Consider the following 20,560-nt stretch of genomic DNA (forward strand, 5'->3'; position numbering starts at 1 on the left):
CAAGATGTATGAGACAGGCGAAATACCCTCAGACTTCAAGAAGAATATAATAATTACAATCCCTAAGAAAGCAGGTGTTGACAGATGTGAAAATTACCGAACTATCAGTTTAATAAGTCACGGCTGCAAAATACTAACACGAATTCTTTACAGACGAATGGAAAAACTGGCAGAAGCCGACCTCGGGGAAGATCAGTTTGGATCCCGTAAAAATATTGGAACACGTGAGGCAATACTCCCCCAACGACTTATCTTAGAAGAAAGATTAAGGAAAGGCAAACCTACAATTTTAGCATTTGTAGACTTAGAGAAAGCTTTTGACAGTGTTGACTGGAATATTCTCTTTCAAATTCTGAAGGTGGCAGAGGTAAAATACAGGGAGCGAAAGGCTATTTACAATTTGTACAGAAACCAGATGGCAGTTATAAGAGTCGAGGGGCATGAAAGGGAAGCAGTGGTTGGGAAGTGAGTGAGACAGGGTTGTGGCGTATCCCCGATGTTAAGCAATCTGTATATTGACCAAGCAATAAGGGAAACAAAAGAAAAACTCGATGTAGGAATGAAAATCCATGGAGAAGAAATAAAAACTTTGAGGTTCGCCGATGACATTGTACTTCTGTCAGAGACAGCAAAGGTCCTGGAAAAGCAGTTGAACGGAATGGACAGTGTCTTGAAAGGAGGATATAAGATGAACATCAACAAAAGCAAAACGAGGACAATGGAATGTAGTCGAATTAAGTCGGCGATGCTGAGGGAATTAGATTAGGAAATGAGACACTTAAAGTACTAAATGAGATTTGCTATTTGGGGAGCAAAATAACTGATGATGGTCGAAGGAGAGAGGACATAAAATGTTGACTGGCAATGGCAAGGAAAGCGTTTCTGAAGAAAAGAAATTTGTTAACATCGAGTATAGATTTAAGTGTCAGGAATTCGTTTCTGAAAGTATTTGTATGCAGTGTAGCCATGTATGGAAGTGAAACATGGACGATAAATAGTTTGGACAAGAAGAGAATAGAAGCTTTCGAAATGTGGTGCTACAGAAGAATGCTGAAGATTAGATGGGTAGATCACATAACTAATGAAGTATTGAATATGATTGGGGAGAACAGAAGTTTGTGGCACAACTTGACTAGAAGAAGGCATCGGTTGGCACGACATGTTCTGAGGCATCAAGCGATCACCAGTTTAGTATTGGAGGGCAGCGTGGAGGGTAAAAATCGTAGAGGGAGATCAAGAGATGCATACACTAAGCAGATTCAGAAGGATGTAGGTTGCATTAGGTACTGGGAGATGAAGAAACTTGCACGGGATAGAGTAGCATGGAGAGCTGCATCAAACCAGTCTCAGGACTGAAGACCACAACAACAAAAACATTTTCTTTTTAAAAATCTGAATAATTTCAAATGCATTTTAATGATGGGAGCACTGTAAAACCATTTCGGATATGGTTTTATTTATATAAAACTGTTTACACCACCGTCTTTGTCAATTTGTATTTTCATACAATCAGCGGAATGATAATTATCATAAAAATGTTGAAACCAAAAGATATTTTGATACCATGCTCAGTTTATGAAGGATGTTTGCTTGCACGAACAACCTTTTTCTAAAATTTGTTGGAAAACATACCCCGCTAACATTCATAACAACTTCTGTTTCGTCAAAAAGCCTTCAGGCGTACCAGCCTTACAGGATCATTTTATTAAAACTTGGCGATGACATTTGATGATGCACCTTTGATTGTATTGTTATACAGACTTCACGGGAATTTATTTCTCTATTATTTTCAATCAGATAAGCGCAATTTTTTGTATACGCTTTTAGAATTTTATCTGTCTATGAAAATAAACGTCACGACGTTAAACAAGAGGAGTGGGTTTTGGGAGGAATCATTTTCATTGTACATATCGGTAATTTCTCGTCATCTCAAAAGATTTTGTCATATAATTCAGGCCTTGTTTGTCCTCCACATGAGCCAATAATTAATAGAAACTGTTCTTTTCCCACATAAGACTTTAAACAGCGGTTGAGAATGTCAGAACATAGTCCTGTCGCTAGTACCGCAGATGTTGAAGATATTTTATTTAAGTGTATGTAAAAGTTGTGACTTTTTAAAACAAGTAAAAAACAATATAAAAAGCTACCCGTCGGCAGTAGCGAACCTGGGTCGCCGGCTTGGCAGGTGAGCCCACTACAATCTTAGCCATTTCGCTGTGCAGCCATAGCGTGTAGATTGATCGGTATATCAGTAGTGTGTTAAAATTCAGAGCCGTTTTTCTCAGAATATTCTGGCTAGTGCGGTTTTATAACTTTGGATAGACATACTTGAGGTATCCTGCTAACCTACGAACTCTGATCCCGAACTGAATTTCCGAGACTGCCAGGTTCCCTTGTTAGTCTCTTCCCACGGACGTATGCAAAGCGGGAAGAACGACTGTTAAAATGTGTCTTTGCTCGCTGAAATTAATCTAATCCACACGATCCATTTGGGTGCGAGAGCTACGGAGTTTTAGTATATCCCTAGATTCATCATTTAAAGCTGGTTGTTGAAACTTTGTAAGTAGGCTGTCTCTGTACAGACGCATACTACGCACAAGTGTCTGCCACTTGAGGTTCAGCACCATCATCTCTGTCACTCGCTCTCATGAGTCAAACAAACCTGTGACCATTCGTGCTGCCCTTCTTTGTATACTTTCAGTATCCCCTGTTAATCCCATTTCCTACGGGTCCCACAAACGTAAACAATATTGACAAGAGGCCGCACGAATGATTTGCAAGCAGCGTTTTTTTTTCTTTAGACTGAATGCGCTTTCCTACTATACTATCATTTAACTGACTTCTACAACCTGCTCTGCTCGTTCCATCACATATCCCTATAAAAAGCTGCTCCCAGATATTTCTATGACCAATTCCAGTTGCGATTCGTTGACCCTGCAGTCATAGGATACTATCTGTTTTAGATCTGTGAAGTGCATATTTTTACATTTCTGAACATTTAAAGCAAGTTAACAATCTTTGTATCACTTTCAAACCTTAGAAAGCTCTGACTAAATATTTATGTAACTTGATTCAGATAGTACTTCAAGATGCAGCGTCCTCCCTACCAAACACAATAAATCTAGGGCTCGTAAAGAACGATTGTTGGTAAAACTCCGTATGATCTCGAATCTCTTTGATTTTTGCCTTCATTGTGTTCTAAGCATAGGTGGTTTCCACTAGGAACGTACGCTCTCGGAATTTGAAAAATAAACCATACCGTCCTGCACTGGTCCAATCTTGCAGTCTCTCTTACTGCAGTTGGATTAGCATCTCGTGACGCTTTCTCGATTATTGATCAACCAGTACGAAGTGCGATGCTCTTCTTTGGAGCCCCGCCCCCTGCCCACTCTCTCCCCCCCTCTCCACTCCCCCCCCCCCCTCTCTCTCTCTCTCTCTCTCTCTCCGCGCGGCTCCTCCCCGTGGGGTCGGAGATTCGAATCTTCCCTCGGGCTTGGGTGTGTGTGTTATTCTTAGCGTAAGAAAGATTAAGTGGTGTGTCAGCCTAGGGACCGATGACCTTAGCAGTTTGGTCCCATAGGAACTTAACGCCGCCGCCGCCGCCGCCACCACCACCACCACCACCACCACCACCATTTGTGATCGCTCCACTTTAAATCGCTCCGTACGTATAAGCTCACATATTCAATGACTCTACCCCACTGTTCGGCAATAGTGACGAAAGTTTTTTGACAGTATAGAACTGCACCGAACGCCTTTCGCAAGTCAAGGTACATGGCATTACCTTGGCGCCTGCTTTTCTCTTTTCATAGCTGTTATCTTTTCAATAAAATGTTTGTAGCAGTATTTGAGTGAACCAGGAAGCAAGAATAACTTACTCAAATTCGGCTGGTTCAGGAAATCGTCTTTTCAAGTTAAGAGAGGCGAAGCGGACTGACCAAAATTCCGAATTGTACACCAAAGTCTTCTTTTAATCTACAGATGCCTAGGCAGTATATCGTGAGTGGGATACTAAGTATGCTGTGATCGAGAAAAGTAAGTTACGTTCTGAAACTGAGCATCATTCTCCTTATTCCTTCAGTCCTATGTTCTTTTCTAACGGCATATATATTTTCCATTTTGAATGTATCTAACCGTACGTATACTGCCAACATTATCTGTCACTGAGAGCATGATCTCACTTTGACTTGGCGTCAATATACTACGAGCGCACTTCAAAAAGTGTTACACATTATTATGGCCAGTGAAGTAACTACACTTCATAGTGGCACATATACGTGACACTATATTTTTTCAAAGATAGTGACCAAGTCTCTGTAAACAGCACTGTGAACGTTCTAGCTATCGTTCAACTCCTCGACAATAGAAATCAGCTCCTTCGCCACCGACCCATTCGATAACGGTTGTGTGAACGTCCTCGTCGTTGGAAAATCTCTTTCTTCCATATGTGTACTCTCTCGATCGCCTGAATATTGTCCTCCGTGGTCGTTGACGTTTCTTCTCGATCAAAATCACCCACGACTGTGCGGCCTTGGTGATCTTATTGGCACAAATTCACCACGGCGGCACACGACATTGCATTTGATCCACTTTAGCTATAATTTCACAATGACCCCGCTTGCAATTTAAACGATCTGACCGCAACTATCGTATTGTCCCGCGTACGTCAACTCAGGAACACTTTCGAAGTTGTCGTGTCATTTCACTCCCACACTGTGATGCCACTATTAAACGTATCGCATCAGAACTACGTATGGAGGAAACCCGGAACATATACTCGCTTCTGACAATGTGGAACTTGCGTTGCACAATGTTCTTAGCGTGGGACAACATGTATAACTTACTCTCTGAACTCCCTACGTGTAAGTCCTCCGTTTGAGGACAATGTAATAAAAGTAAACAGCTGAGGCGTTTCCACATACAAACCCTTGATGAAATAGATAATCAGTCCGAACTGCACTTAAAACATAGTGAAACATCGCATTAACTCGTAACTAGTGTCTCTTGCATTTTACACTACCAGCGCATAACCCAGTCGGTAGGATGTGCTGTGCTGTTGACTTTGCGTCTGCGACGAGCTGTTTCAGCAGCCTAATTGGAAAAGTTTCTTTCTTCGCGCACAGTTCGTGTACTTCCTTACCGAAGTTTTATCATCGTGCTTCAGTTTTAACTTTTGTAGTTTCAGTTTCTCTGATTAATGCATGTCACGTGAAGTGTCGTGCTTCTGTTGGCTTCAGCGACTGAAGACAAGCTATCCCGCTGACACACGGCCTGCTTTCCTCGCAAAACTGCAACGAAGCCTCCGGCCTTAAAGTCCTCGTCCCAAGGACGGACTCTCATGTATCCCACGCCTGTACTCTCGAACACACGGTAAAAGTTTGGCATGCCAGCCAAGAGAATGGCGAACAGCGTAATTATAACTATACGATACTTAATTTCCTTCCGTTGTAAAACAATATCCATACGGTTCCTCTCAATCTGTAAATCATGCTGTTACCATTACCGATTACGTCTCCTTTCCTGGCTCAGTTCTAATAATGAAAATTTCTTCCATAACCTGCACTTGAAGGCGGATTGCTTTATCGTAAGAAAATATGTCCTAAGGGAGTGGTAGTGGGTTCCATTTCCCCACCAGCGTGATTCACAGCTGCTACATCATCATTGGTGCATATAGAGTGCTGCAATGCGTCTCCCGAAAGCATCCCACACCTGCCCTGAGCGATTTAAATCAGGGGACACGCGAACGCCAGTCCATTCGCCGACCATCCCCTCGATCAAAAAGCTGCTCCACTTGCGCTGTCCGATACGGTCGCGCATTATCACCCACAAAAATGAAGTCAGCGCCGAACGCTTCTCCGAACAGATGTACATGGGGAAGGAGTACGGGATCACGTCACGTTGGTCGGTGAGAACATTATGCCACTCTGCACATAACAGCTGGACCACCAAAACGGTTACGTTCGACAGTGTTCCTGGGTGCATTATGTGCTCCCACCTCTCACCATATGAGGGGACGTCCACCATTGTCTGACATTATCGCTCTGAAGGTTCGGGTTATAGTATGAGACCACGTCGCAGAGCGTACATTGCCGCATGTGGTGACCGCACACACTAAAAGGAACCATGTCCCGCCTTTTGCGATGTAGAGGACCAACATGAATCGCGTTTAATTATTATAATCATTGCTTTAAATAAAAGTGAGCTTTCTATTCGTCACATCGCGTATTTATTTCAATTAACTTCAATTAACATTCGTACTGTGCCGTAGCAGTGTGTGTGTGTGTGTGTGTGTGTGTGTGTGTGTGTGTGTGTGTGTGTGTGTGTGTGTGTGTGTGTGTGTGTGTGTATACGAGTACACTTAAGGCATATCGGGATCGTATCTACGAAACAGTAAAACAATTTTTCATTGCTTGGTCTCTGTAATCATATACTGTGAAGCCGCCTCTTTGGAAATACTTCGAAGCGAGTAAAGTATGTTCCGTCTTTGCAACTAAATGAAAGGCAGTTTGTTTCTTACGAACGCGTTTCACTTCTTTTATTTATGAACTCCGATAATCAGCGATCTGGAGTGTAGAGACCGAATGAATACACCTTCAGGACCACACACACCGACTGCAACATTGGAAATCGTCACTGAATATGCTTCTTAAATAAAAGAAGCGAAACGCATATGACAGCAAACAGACTGTCTTTTATTTAGTCTCAAATACGGAACATACCTCCACGACAACCCAAGAAACCATTTGAGTCGGTGCAGGTATGGATGTGAAGGACTGCAACTGCGTTTTGTAGTTGTGGCTTTAAATACTTGATGCGTCGAAGAGAGGACTTTCATCTCGTTCTTTCTCTTTCTTTCTTTCTTTCTCTCTCTTTCTTTCTTTCTTTCTTTCTCTTTCTTTCTTTCTTTCTTTCTCTCTCTCTTTCCGGTTGTCTTCCATTTGACCTAAGTGAAACAGTAGTAATGAAACACCTATCCGTTCTTTTAAAATACGATCTGTTACAATCACCTGCGTATGGGTAAAGTAGGACCATTTCGCGTGCTTTCGCTTTGCATTCTGCCATAGAATTTTACGGAGGTTATAATGGTACTTGAATTACGTAACAATTACGGCACCTCACCTGAACCTCTCGATACCAGCAATATTCTACTGTGTTTCTGTAAAATAGTTAACATATTTCTGTGACAACATTCAGATTTGATTTCATTAATGTAGAGGTACTTCGATATATCGATATGTATATATTGCAATGATATTACTCTTATGTGTATTCTTTCTTTTGTCACTATGATCATTGACGTACTTGTAACTCTGCTTTTCGGGCGCGTAAGCGGTTATTAGAGAGTCAAGCTTTGGTCATCATGTTAAAAAGACGCAAATTGTAGTCAGTTTATGAAATGTGAACATTAACAGTGAAGAAGATATTTTCAAGTATGTTCTATATTGTGAAGTGATGTTTTGGAACGAATTACGTGATATTGCAACAAAAGTAATAAAAGAGAAGTGTAACTTAAATTCGGAGTGCTGATTACTTTCTTTACATCACCATTGTCCGAACTTGCAAAAGTTTAATCTTCAAGAATGGTTTCCATCTATAAAACTTTTGAATATCGCAGAATAACACCTAGGCCTCTTTGCATCCGGGCTTGGAATCATCACTACCTACATTTTCGACGATTGAGCCATGAGTTCACAACGAGACCAGCGTGGGAAACACGAAAAGATGAGTGCCTAGTTTATCTATTATTTCAAGAAATGATTATTAACTGTGCTCTAATGACGCCTGCCACATAATATAACTTCGTTGTTGCCCGAAAATGCAATATTTAGCAGCGTGAGCAACACTACAGTCATAATTAATTTTTGACCTTTGTTGTGGTAGGGTTGTTAGAAGGTTCTTTTGATGAGAAGGACACACACCTCACAACGCCTTCCAGCTGACCTCGTCTCTTCTTTTCCGATTTCAGTCTGAGGCAGATAGTGTTGTTAAAATGTCTTTCTCCTCGCAGCGAGCGCCTGCATTCCAGGTACTTGTCCAAAGCCACTGAGATAGCACATGTACGTTGCTGCTGCTCCTGTCCACCTACCTCGAAGTCGCCTTACTCTTGACATGTCCAAAACGTGCGTACTGCGATGAATGTGGAGAAGCGGCAGGCGTACGATCACGTTTTTACACGATAAAGACGTGATTGTGCGACCGTGAGTCATAATGAAGCTCCCGTGCAGCCTTGGGGCTCTAGCCGCACGCAGAACGGGCGTGCCTCTGCTCTACAACTTGGCCAGTCGGGCGTGCCGCGGCTGACGAAACACACCACTCAAGACGGCGTCCCGTCCTTCAGCCGCTCCGCGCCACCGCCAGCCTCCGTCAACTGCGTCTATGCCAGCCATCTGATACGGATATTTTTGTCTCCATTTAGGGTCAAGACACGAAGGAATTAAAGATATTGGCTGCCAGTGGCCATTGGTTTATATCAACTTCGGAAGTTAGAAATTTGTGCCGGACCGGGATTCGAACCCGGGTCTCCTGCTCACTTTTTCTTTTTTTTCATTTTGTTAGATATATTTCGTTGCGTTTGGTCTGGGCAGACGTCACAAGACATCCGTTCAAGTTGATCGTTGATTCCTCGACTCAGTTTTTTTTATTGCAGAGAGCACGCAGCCCTCTGACCGAACACGCTGAGCTACCCTGCTTGCTACTCACTAGGCAGATGCGTTGACCACTACCCCATCCGGACACAGTGGTCACCACAGCCGCATCGACTACAATAGCAGATCTCCTATTAGACCCATATTCTCAACTTAGTGCCCCTGATTACTCACGGAATCTCGCCGATTCCCGTAAGGGTCCGAACTTGGTGTGCATCTGCACTGAAGGGATTACTGGTCGTCATCGTCTTATATACGTGGCGTCCGTTCTTTAGGACACTATGTTGATCTTGCAGCCTCTATGAATCAAAACAGGAAGGAATTAAAGGCACTGACTGTCAGTGGTCATTAATTTATATCAATCAGTTAGAGTATTTGCTGATGACGTGTGAGGAGCAGAAATGTTACCTAAGGACTCCATCTGTTACCACTGCATCTTGCACTCTGCGAAAGAGTAGATTAATGAAACTTGCTGCATAAGCCCTCATAAATGTAACTGCTAACCGCTAGCAAGGAGAACGTTCACAGATCAGTATTTCACGTAGAAAATCCTTTATATCATTTAGAGCTGGCATAATTATTGGTCAATCGTAAAAATGGGTTCTTGGTGCACTTTCTAATATTTTAGGTAGTACACGTTGCCCTTTCCTTCCTTACGAGGTACTAACTCTTGCAGAAATTTGACTCTCGAAGTAGAAGTAACTGATTCAAATGTTATCGATAAAGAGACTGTGATTAATGGAATTTGTCGAAGAGGGAAAGAGAATAGCTGTCACGAAAGTCTAGATTATCACGTTTTGTATTAGCGTCTTGAACTGAAGGCCAAACGATTTTGCAGTGTCACATGATGTGAGGATGCAGAAACGTGCTGGTGATCAGTCTGTGTGTAGGGGTAGTTAAACCTCATGACCACTGAAGTCTTCATCGAAAACTAAAGTATCTCGATAACTATACTTACTTCACGTTCCAAAGCTCACATTCACAGCAGCAACATAGTGCTGTACGTAACCTTTACCCATTATGGCCACCTAATCATTGCAGTTACACAATTAATTATAGTCTTCTGACAGATAGAAAGGCGCCTAGGTCGACGGTGTTGGTTTTGTGCAGTGTATCCGTCACTGGTTGTCCTTAATAGAACCTCGCTTTAAATTCTATTATAGGGGAAGTTATGCACCATTTACTAATTTTTAGAGCTACTCATTGCTTGCTAATTAAGTGCCTCGTACTCTACGAACTTTTATTTTTCATTCGTATAGAATCGACCCGTATTAGTATTTTCTAACAGAAAATACCGAATTTTCACCTTATTGGCTGCACTGAAAATTTTTGGAAATTTGTGGTAAGATCTTATGGGATCAAACTGCTGAGGTCATCGGTCCGTAGGCTTACACACTACTTAATCTAACTTAAACTAACTTACGCTATGGACAACACACACACACACACACACACACACACACACACACACACACACACACACACTCACACACGCCCGAGGGAGGACTCGAACCTCGGACGGGGGGAGCCGTGAGGACGGTGACAAGGCGTCGCAGACCGTGCGACGCTGCGTTGAAAGTGACCTCCTCTGCCTTTCAGCTATCAAGCGGTTCATCCTACCTGTTACTGGGGAACGTGTGTTACATACGGGGTGCATTCAGACCGTTTACTGTGGCATTTTTTCCGTCGATTAAACGCCTGTCACCTCCATCCTTCTTTTTTCGGGAAGTCGACAGCATTCTTGCTTAGTTACCCACTTGGTAGTAGTTTTTAACATTGTAAGCAACTGGCTCTGAACATCGTATGATAACCCTTCCTGTTCACAAGCAGCGGCCACGTCTAAAAAGTGCAATGTCCATTATGTCTGATCAAAGACCGGCAATTGGGCTGATTCAAAGATCTTAGAGAAGTTTTTGGCCAGCCAGATCGAGCGAGAGTGTGGAAGAACTGGATTTACATGCCTCTTAAGTCATATAAAAAACTGCCTCAAATTTTTCAAGCTGATTCGCACAGCCCAGCACAAATGACTGTTTTCGTCAATATAGCCTTCTGTGGATTCAATACTTTGGTCACTTGTTTTTTATCCGGTCATAATTCATCGGGTCGGACATATTGGTTACCGGCCGTTGCACTTTCGGATTTGCATTCGTCTTGTCGACATCAGGTGGTACTAGAACATCTGCGTACAGGCTTTTCCTTTTTTCGGATTCCAGAATTATATTTGAGAGGTCTTTCACAGTTACCGAGCATTTGTTCAGTGAATCAAAGGTGCGTAAAGCCTTATGTAGTGCGAGATAGAAGCAGTGAGTACAATAGTGGATGTAACAACTCGTTGTCTGGTCTCGAAAAAGTGAGGATGCCGAAGAAATTCTTACACGGAGCTATGCTGGCAGCAGAGTTTGCCGGAGATCTGTGGACACCTCCTGTGCCAGGTAGTTACGACAGCGATCCGTCGAGACGAGAGGAGGCCTTCCTAGAGCTATCGATGTCCGCAAATTTCTGCTTTCAAGCCGTCGTGTATGAATCTTTTTCTACTCCCCCAGTGCATACGGGGCCTCCATAAGTTTAATATTTATTAACAACTAGCTTCGCCGCGCAATGTTACCCGTGGTTAAACAGTTATTTATAAAGAGAACTAATGCCGAAACTCACTATCCACGCGTGTGCGCCATCACAAAGGTTATCTCTTGGGGGTATTGAGGCGCGAGCTACTAGCGGCCCAGTAAACCGTACGACAGAAACACCAAATTTTGAGGCAATGGGAGAGGCTGACAGGATACACACCGCTAACAATACTCTCGTTTACCAAGGGAAAAAACTAAACTCTACCTCTAACTTAGCGCAGTCATTTGATAGCTGACTTTCATGGATGGATTTTTAATCACGTTACACATCGCACGGGAACAGCAGGAACGTTGACAATTCCACGAGAACAATCATTTTTTTCGGCAGAAAAGGTTCATTACGTGTTAATTCAGAGTACAGGGTATCTCCATGTCAAATTTAATCGAAATCCGTCCATCCGCTTCAATGTGATTGTATAACATACTAACTCGAAGGAGAGAGAAAAATAAGCAATTTATAGTTCGGTGCAGTGTAAATTTTATAATACACGTATTTTTACGTGCAACACGTCATCTGCCCTCACGTGTGCGCCTCTTGTCAACGGATACGCTGGCATATCATGATGAAATCCAGCTTCAATAAAAGCTTACCACGTTCTACATATAAAAGGCCCGATGCCTCTCTCTCGTACAACATTTGAATTACACTGTCGTTGTGACTCTTCAGGAGTCTCAAAAGCTATGATACGCCTGACGCTCAGCGATTAAAATGCAACGGGCTTGTATGGAAATACGGATTAACACTTTAAGGGCTGCCGGCCGGTGTGGCCGAGCGGTTCTAGGCGCTACGGTCTGGAACCGCGCTATCGCTACGGTCGCATCTTCGAATCCTGTCTCGGGCATGGATGTGTGTGATATCCTTAGGTTAGTTAGGTTTAGGTAGTTCTACGTTCTAGGGGAATGATGACCTCAGATGTTAAGTCTCATAGTGCTCAGAGCCATTTGAATCTTTAAGGGCTGTACAAGGATTGAATTCATTAAATTCAGTCGAATCATGTATGACATATTAAACGGCGTTTTACAAACACGATACAGTTCAAAATTCAAAGAATAAATAGGTTTCTGTAAGAGTAATTATTGTTCCAAATTTCGCACTTTATTCAAAAGTAGCCTATGCGTTAATGCAGGACGTAAGATCTCGCCATGTCAAGCCGTTTTAGCACGATGCAGCGACAAACATACAAACTTTCGCACTTATAATTTATTCGGGATACCGTACTGCCACTGCTTCAATATTACGAAGCCACCATTGCGCCGTCGATAGTTATATTCCATTTCCATTATCTACGGGATTTCGAGAGTCCGAGGTGTCGAAGATGGATTAGCCATTTGTTGTTGTTTTATTTTTTGTACGTAGGTTGGAACTTCAATAGTGGCAACTATTTATTAACAACCGATACAAAAGAGTTACACGTGTCCACCTGTTACTGTCCTTCATAGTAGTCACCAGCGTTTTGTAGAACCCGTTGCCAGTGATGTGGAAGGCGTAGTATAACGTTAGCAGAGCCTGTTCTGTTGCTTTCTTGATGCAATAATTTTTGATGGTGCGAATGGAGCGGTGTACTGCCTGTCGAATCTCTGGAACAGTTCTGAAGCCAGGAAGTGGTTCTTTCATCTTCGGAATCAAATCAGTCACAAGGACTCACGTACAGTACTTCACGGTCCCATTGACCGTAAAGAGCAGCCACAGCTTGCGCTGTATGCGCCCGCACATTGTCGTGCAAAATGATGGGTGGGCTGCGCAGAAAGTGTCGCCGCTTGTTTCGCAAATCTGGTCGAAGGTGATACCCCAAAAAAGTCCTGGAGTCTGCAAATATTATCTGAAAAAAACAACAAAAAGCGAACAATTTTCTTAATCTGTAGCATATTACGCATGGAGTAATAACAGTTTTTTGAAATTTTGAAAGAAACAATGAATAAAGTAGCGGACGTTTGAAACAAAGATGTCGTTTTGTCGTGGGTTCCTGGCCACATTCTTTACAATAACTAATGAATAAATCAAAATAAAAAATTACCTCATTACTCCTTGCGGATATGCCCGTGGAGTAATTCAGCCAAATTTCAGAAGGATAGAATATAACAATTCCAATCCCAAAGAAAGCAGGTGTTGACAGATGTGAAAATTACCGAACTATCAGTTTAATAAGTCACGGCTGCAAAATACTAAAGCGAATTCAGTACAGACGAATGGAAAAATTGGTAGAAGCCAACCTCGGGGAAGATCAGTTTGGATTCCGCAGAAATGTTGGAACACGTGAGGCAATACTCACCCTACGACTTATCTAAGAAAATAGATGAAGGAAAGGCAAACCTACATTTCTAGCATTTGTAGACTTAGAGAAAGCTTTTGACAATGTTGACTGGAATACTCTTTCAAATTCTGAAGGTGGCAGGGGTAAAATACAGGGAGCGAAAGGCTATTTACAATTTGTACAGAAACCAGATGGCAGTTATAACAGTCGAGGGGCATGAGAGGGAAGCAGCGGTTTGGAAGGGAGTGAGACAGGGTTGTAGCCTATCTCCGATGTTATTCAATCTGTATACTGAGCAAGCAGTGAAGGAAACAAACGAAAAATTCGGAGTACGTATTAAAGTCCATGGAGAAGAAATAAAAACATTGAGGTTCGCCGATGACATTGTAATTCTATCAGTGACAGCAAAGGACTTGGAAGAACAGCTGAACGGAATGGACAGTGTCTTGAAAGCATCAAAAAAAGCAAAAAGAGAATAATGGAATGTAGTCGAATTAAGTCGGGTTATGCTGAGGTAATTAGAGTAGGAAATGAGACGCTTAAAGTAGTAAATGAGTTTTGATATTTGGGGAGAAAAGTAACTGATGATGGTCGAAGTAGAGAGGATATAAAATGCAGACTGGCAATGGCAAGGAATGCGTTTCTGAAGAGGAAAAATTTGTTAACATCGAGTATAGATTTAAATGTCAGGAAGTCGTTTCTGAAAGTATTTGTATGGAGTGTAGCTATGTATGGAAGTGAAACATGGACGATAAATAGTTTGGACAAGAAGAGAATAGAAGCTTTCGAAATGTAGTGCTACAGAAAAATGCTGAAGATTAGATGGGTAGATCAAATAACTAATGAGGAGGTATTGAATAGAATTGGGGAGAAGAGGAGTTTGTGGCACAACTTGACAAGAAGAAGGGACCGGTTGGTAGGACATGTTCTGAGGCATAAAGGGATCACAAATTTAGCATTGGAGGGCAGCGCGGAAGGTAAAAATCGTAGAGGGAGACCAAGAGATGAATACACTAAGCAGATTCAGAAGGATGTAGGTTGCAGTAAGTACTGGGAGATGAAGAAGCTTGCATAGGATAGAGTAGCATGGAGAGCTGCATCAAACCAGTCTCAGGACTAAAAACAATAACATTTTTTTTAGCGTGACCACAAGACATTGCGTCAGCTGGAGATAAAATCTGTCATGAAAATCTCTCGTTGTGTGGCTGACTGAGGAGAATGGACCCTCGAGAACCTAGCGGAGAGCGACAAAATGATTTTTAAAACTGAGTGTTGGACGACGACCCGGTGGCGGCGGCTCCTGCATGTGGCAGTAAGTGATGCGCAGCGACAGTGTGTGGCTCGCGTGGGAGTGAGTGTGTGTTGTGGGCGCGCCTGCGTGGTCGGCATTCCGCCCGGGCAGCAAGTGCGCAGTCGCGGCCTCTGCCTCTGCCGCCTCCCTACCTCTAGGCGTGCCGGCGGCGCCGTCAGCACTTCGTCTGCATCTCCAGGCCGCGTTGCGGGTACCGGTACTGCGTAGTCGCGGTCTTGCCTCAAGTTGACAGCTCTAGAGGCCGAAAGCTGAGAATCAGACACAAATGGACGGAGAAATTGATCACTACAAATGGCTGTCAAGATTTCTTCCGTACACAAATTTGAACCACCATCTATAATAAGGAATGTGATTCGAGAAAAGGATGAGACTTACTTAAAGCTCACGGCAACGGCCTTGCCGCAGTGGATACACTGGTTCCCGTGAGATCACCGAAGTCAAGCGCTGTCGGGCGTGGTTGGCACTTGGATGGGTGACCATCCAGGCCGCCATGCTCTGTTGCCATTTTTCGGGGTGCACTCAGCCTTGTGATGCCAATTGAGGAGCTACTCGACCAAATAGTAGCGGCTTCTCTCAAGAATACCATCATAACGACCGGGAGAGCGGTGTGCTGACCCCACGCCCCTCTTATGCGCATCCTCCACTAAGGATGACACGGTTGTCGGATGGTCCCGGTAGGCCACTCGTGGGCTGATAACGGAATGAGGATGACACGGCGGTCGGATGGTCCCGGTAGGCCACTCGTGGCCTGATAACGGAATGAGGATGACACGGCGGTCCGATGGTCCCGGTAGGCCACTCGTGGCCTGATAACGGAATGAGTGCTTACTTAAAGCTCATCCTGTCGAAATAATTTATTCTGAAGTCAGTAACATGGAGACTGGAAGATAAATGAATGGAACAATAGATTTTTGGTAATACACTTGTTATAATGGAAAACTGGGTTTTCTGCCGGTAATCCGCGTCGTATTTACACGATATTCCGTGTAATTCGCACTGTTCGACAGGTGGTCCGCGGGCCTCAGGGAGCACCTGATGAACATTGCGAGTTACGCAGTCAAAATATCGTGAAAATACGACACGGAATACTGGCAGAAAATCCGATTTTCCAAGATGACAACGCCTCGCCAGGAAAGTCTGAAGACCCACATAATACTCGGACTTTCCAAAGCAGTGCTACCGCAGCTCGTAAGCACAACTGTCTGATGAAAAGTATCCTGATACCCGTATGCAATGCGGAATACATCCCTTTATGTCAAGAAAGGCGGACTGGAAACAATAAAAGGACGAGGGGAGCATTGTTGGTAGAGAAACACAAACAGCGCTGTAGGTCGGTCAGGGGAGGTTAGTGACTTTGATCGTGGACTAATCGTTAGATGTCACCTGAGTGACAAATCCATCGCGGACATTCCAGTCCTTTTAAAGCTGCGCAAATCGACTGTTGATGCGATTCTGAGGTGGAAACGCGAAGGAGCAACCATAGCTAAACAGAAAAGGATAGTCGTGCATTGCGGAGGGTGTCTGTAAAAAATCGCTTTGTATGTTACAAAGTGATGCCAGCAGTCCAGTTAGCTCAGTGACTGTACGTAGAGTGTTACAAAGAATGGAGCACAGTGGTCTAACAGCTCCTTATAAACGACACCTATCTGTAGGAAACGCTAAGCGATGCTTGAGGTGGTGTGAAGACCGACAACACTGGACAGTGGATTACTGGAACCGATTGATTTGGAGTGATGACTCACGCTATACTCTGCGGAAAACAGGTGGGAGGATTTGAAATTCGCGAGTTCTTGGAGAATGTTCACTGTAAATAGGTGTGGTGCCAACAGTGAAGTACCGGGAAGGTGGTGTTACGGTATTCGGTGTCTTCCGTGGTTGGGGTGCGAATCCCTTATTGCGCTTAAGGAAACGCTAAATGTACGTTATGAACAGGATTGTGAACTGTTTTCGGAAGAGCAACAGTTGGAGACGATGATTGACTGTACCAGCATGACGACGCACGCTGTCATAAAGCAGCATCTTGAGACAATGTTCTGCGGACAGTAACATTCCTCAAATGGACTCCTCTGCTCAGAGCCCCAACTTGAACGCAGTGAAGCACAGTTGGGACGAGTCAAAACGTCAATTTCGAGCCAAATCCAGCGTCCAAATTGATTGCCTCCTCAGTTTTTCGCTCTTCGGGGAAAGTGGGCTACGATTCGTCTACACGCTTTCAGACAAATCATTGATAGTGTCCCCAGCAGAGTTCAAACCGTCATAAGGAAGAAGGGTGAACACGCCCCATTAACAAGTGTCCAATTACTTATTGTCAGATAATGTATCTGAAAAACGTCAGAGCGGTTCTAGGCGTTTCAGTCTGGAACCGCGGGACCGCTACGGTCGCAGGTTCGAATTCTGCCTCTGGCATGGATATGTGTGATGTCCTTAGGTTAGTTAGGTTTCAGTAGTTCTAAGTTCTAGGGGACTGATGACCTCAGATGTTAAGTCCCATAGTGCTCAGAGCCATTTGAACCATTTGAAAAACGTCACATTGCAACCACCAAGAGCTGCTGGTAAACAATTTTTTTTTTATAATTGACTCGAACTCTAGGTGATCCTCAGGTATCGTAAGATTATTTGCAACAACTTGCATGGTGGGCAACATAAAGATACAGACTAGTACATGGAGTACCTCTATACGAAATGTGTAACTTGACTGTAACATGTAGATAAGATTAACAGTGTTGGTACACTGAACTGTTGACTAGGTAATGTAATTTATTATTGACGGCAGTGACATAGGATGGCTAGTATGCCATATGACGCCACAGTTTTAATACTGCCCTCTCAGTTGATACAGAATGAAAAGCCAAAGGAACTGGTACACCTGCCTGGTATCGTGTAGGGCCCCGCGAGCATACAGAAGTGCTGCAAGACGACGTGGTATGGACTCACTGAAGTAGTGCTGGAAGGAATTGACACTATGAATGCTGCAGGGCTCTCCATAAATCAGAGTACGAGGGGGTGGAGATCTTTTCTGAAGAGCACATTGCAAGGCATCCTAGATGTGCTAGGGAGTTTGGTGGCCAGCGGAAGTGTTTAAACTCAGAAGAGTGTTCCGGTGAGCCATTCTGTAGCAATTCTGGACTTGTTGGGTGTCGCATAATCCTGCCGGAACTTCCCAAGTCCATCGGAATGCACAATTAACATGAATGGATGCAGATGATCAGACAAGATTTTTACTTATGTGTCATCTGTCTGAGTCGTATCTAGACGTATCAGTGGTCCATATCACTTCAACTGCACACGCCCCACTCCATAAATACCAGCTTGAATATGCAGGGTCCATTGGATTCTTGAGGTTGTCTCCATACCTGCACACGTCATCCGCTCTATACAGTTTGAGACAAGACCTGTCCGATCAGGTAATATGTTTCCAGTCATCAGCAGTCCAATGTCGGTGTTGACGGGCCCAGGCGCGGTGTAAAGCTTTGTGTTCTACGGTCATCAAGGGTACACGAATGGGCCTTCGGTTCCGAAAGCCCATTTCGATGATGTTTCGTCGAAATGTTCACACGCTGACACTTGTTGATAGTTCAGATTGAAATCTGCAGCAATTTGCGGAAGGGGGATCTTCTGTCATGTTGAACGATTGTCTTCAGTCGTCGTCAGTCCCGTTCTTGTAGGATCTTTTTCCGGCCGCAGTGATGTCGCGATCTGATGTTTTACAAGATTCCTGATATTCACGTTATACTCGAAAAATGGTCCTACGGGAAAATCCCCACTTCATTGCTATCTCGGAGATGCTGCGTTCCATCTCTCGTGCGTGGACTAAATCGATCTAACAACTGCGCCAGACACTTGTTGCCTCATACAGGCGTTGCCGACCGTAGCGCCATATTCTGCCTGTTTACACATCTCTGTATTTGAATACGCTTGCCTATACCAGTTTCTTTGGCGGTTTAGTGTAAATAACCTTAAGATACCTGAAGGTTGTCTAGAGATGGATAGCAGCTGTAAATAAAGCCTTATGTATCAGGAGCCACTGGTGGTCGAAATACGACATTTGTGAACGCCTTCATTGCTGAATCTCGTTTATCTACGAAATGCTTATGTTTCATTTGTATTGTTCGGGATTCACGGACGGGAAACATTTTTTATGAGAGTCCGGCGCTTCACCTCTTCAGAGGGATCTGTTAATGCCTGGAAATCAGATTTGCGATAATGCTATCACGTATGACATCAGTTTTTCCAATATGCGGTAGGTTGCGACTACTTATTCACTGACGGTCGAGCTCCCGTGGAGGAAGACTTACTCGCAGGTGAAGTCATCCACCACAGGGGTGGCCAGGGAGATCTCACAGTGTGTGTCGTATAGAGCAATAGTTTCCATTTCCAATCCGGGGGTAATTAATCACCCGTGAGGGGCGGGGGAGGGGCTAGATTCTTAAATGATATTTCATGAGGTAGTAGAAATAAAAATTGTTCAATTACGCAAGTAAATTATTTTTAAAACAATTTTTGTAATTACTATTTTGCTATACTCTAATGCTTTTTGCACAAGCAGACAAATATTACCCAAAATTATCAAGTATAATTATAGCGTGAACTGGTGCAACAGAAGCGACAGTTTGTGAAACAAATAAACGCACAGCTGTGTTTGAAATTCACATGCACTTATTTACCACAGATTGAGGCAACCAGTCATTTTCTGCATGGAGTGTTCAATGGTTCAACTAAGGTTTTTGTTAAAAAAAAATGTTCAAATGGCTCTGAGCACTATGGGACTTAATATCTGTGGTCATCAGCCCCCTAGAACTTAGAACTACTTAAACCTAACTAACCTAATGACATCACACACTTCCATGCCCGAGGCAGGATTCGAACCTGCGACCGCAGCGGTCACGCGGTTCCAGACTGAAGCGCCTAGAACCGCACGGCCACACCGGCCGGCTTTTGTTCACTGTGTCGCTACTCAAGTGTTTGCTCACCGATCAGGCCAGAAATGTCCACACATTTATCACACTGTTAAAGAAGTAGTGACAAAATAAGCGCGCGTTCAGTACTACCACAGCATAATTACAAGAGTTAAGGTATTTTAATAGCTCTACACAAGGGCGTCCGCAGAAATTGGGCGGCCGTATAAGACTGTAAAATTACCATTTTCGATATAAGTGAGCGGGACTGTTTCAAGTAACGTACGCTATTAACTGGCTAAACGAGTTTTAACGGAATTGACTTTTAGACTTCTTAAACTGTTTCACCATGGCACTGAAACAAATAGAAATTCTCGTTAGTCCTGTGGATTGCTTCTTGTACTGTGGGGTGTAATGACGGAGCTCTAAACCCTTCCGCACTGTGTAACTGCAGCGTTGGGAAGTGTACAAGCAGAGGTGCAGGCGGCCGGAAGCCCCGCCACTCCGGCTTGGCGTGGTACGTGCGGCGGCCGCAAGTTCGCTAATAGCAGTTCGCTGTCAGCTGACAGTTACCTCTTCCGCCGCACAGGTGGCAGCACGTGCACAACTGTGCTGCTTGCGCTCCGTCAAGTGTATTGCTTAGCGTCGGGGAAGAGAGATTATTTCATCTCACATCTGTGATGTAGTATTAATTGAAGTAAGGAGAATGTCAACTAGTAACAGGTAAAAGTACTAAAATCAAGGAAAGCTTTAAAAACAAATTTGCATAAAGCTTCGGTTATCATACTGGAATATTCTTTACGTCCTTTAACTCGGAGCTTCTGTGGTGTCA

The 20,560-nt window shown here is 43.7% G+C and overlaps 1 protein-coding gene and 1 pseudogene across 1 annotated transcript in view; both read left to right on the top strand.

The window, feature by feature from the left end:
• The window catches only part of LOC126235186 (transcription factor GATA-6-like), a 520,767-nt gene that overhangs the window by 456,977 nt on the left and 43,230 nt on the right, over nucleotides 1-20,560 (top strand). The window lies entirely within an intron of this gene.
• LOC126238199 (5S ribosomal RNA) lies at nucleotides 15,220-15,337 on the top strand (annotated as a pseudogene).

Source organism: Schistocerca nitens, chromosome 2 (genome assembly GCF_023898315.1).
Source record: "Schistocerca nitens isolate TAMUIC-IGC-003100 chromosome 2, iqSchNite1.1, whole genome shotgun sequence".
In the NCBI taxonomy this organism is placed as follows: domain Eukaryota; kingdom Metazoa; phylum Arthropoda; class Insecta; order Orthoptera; family Acrididae; genus Schistocerca; species Schistocerca nitens.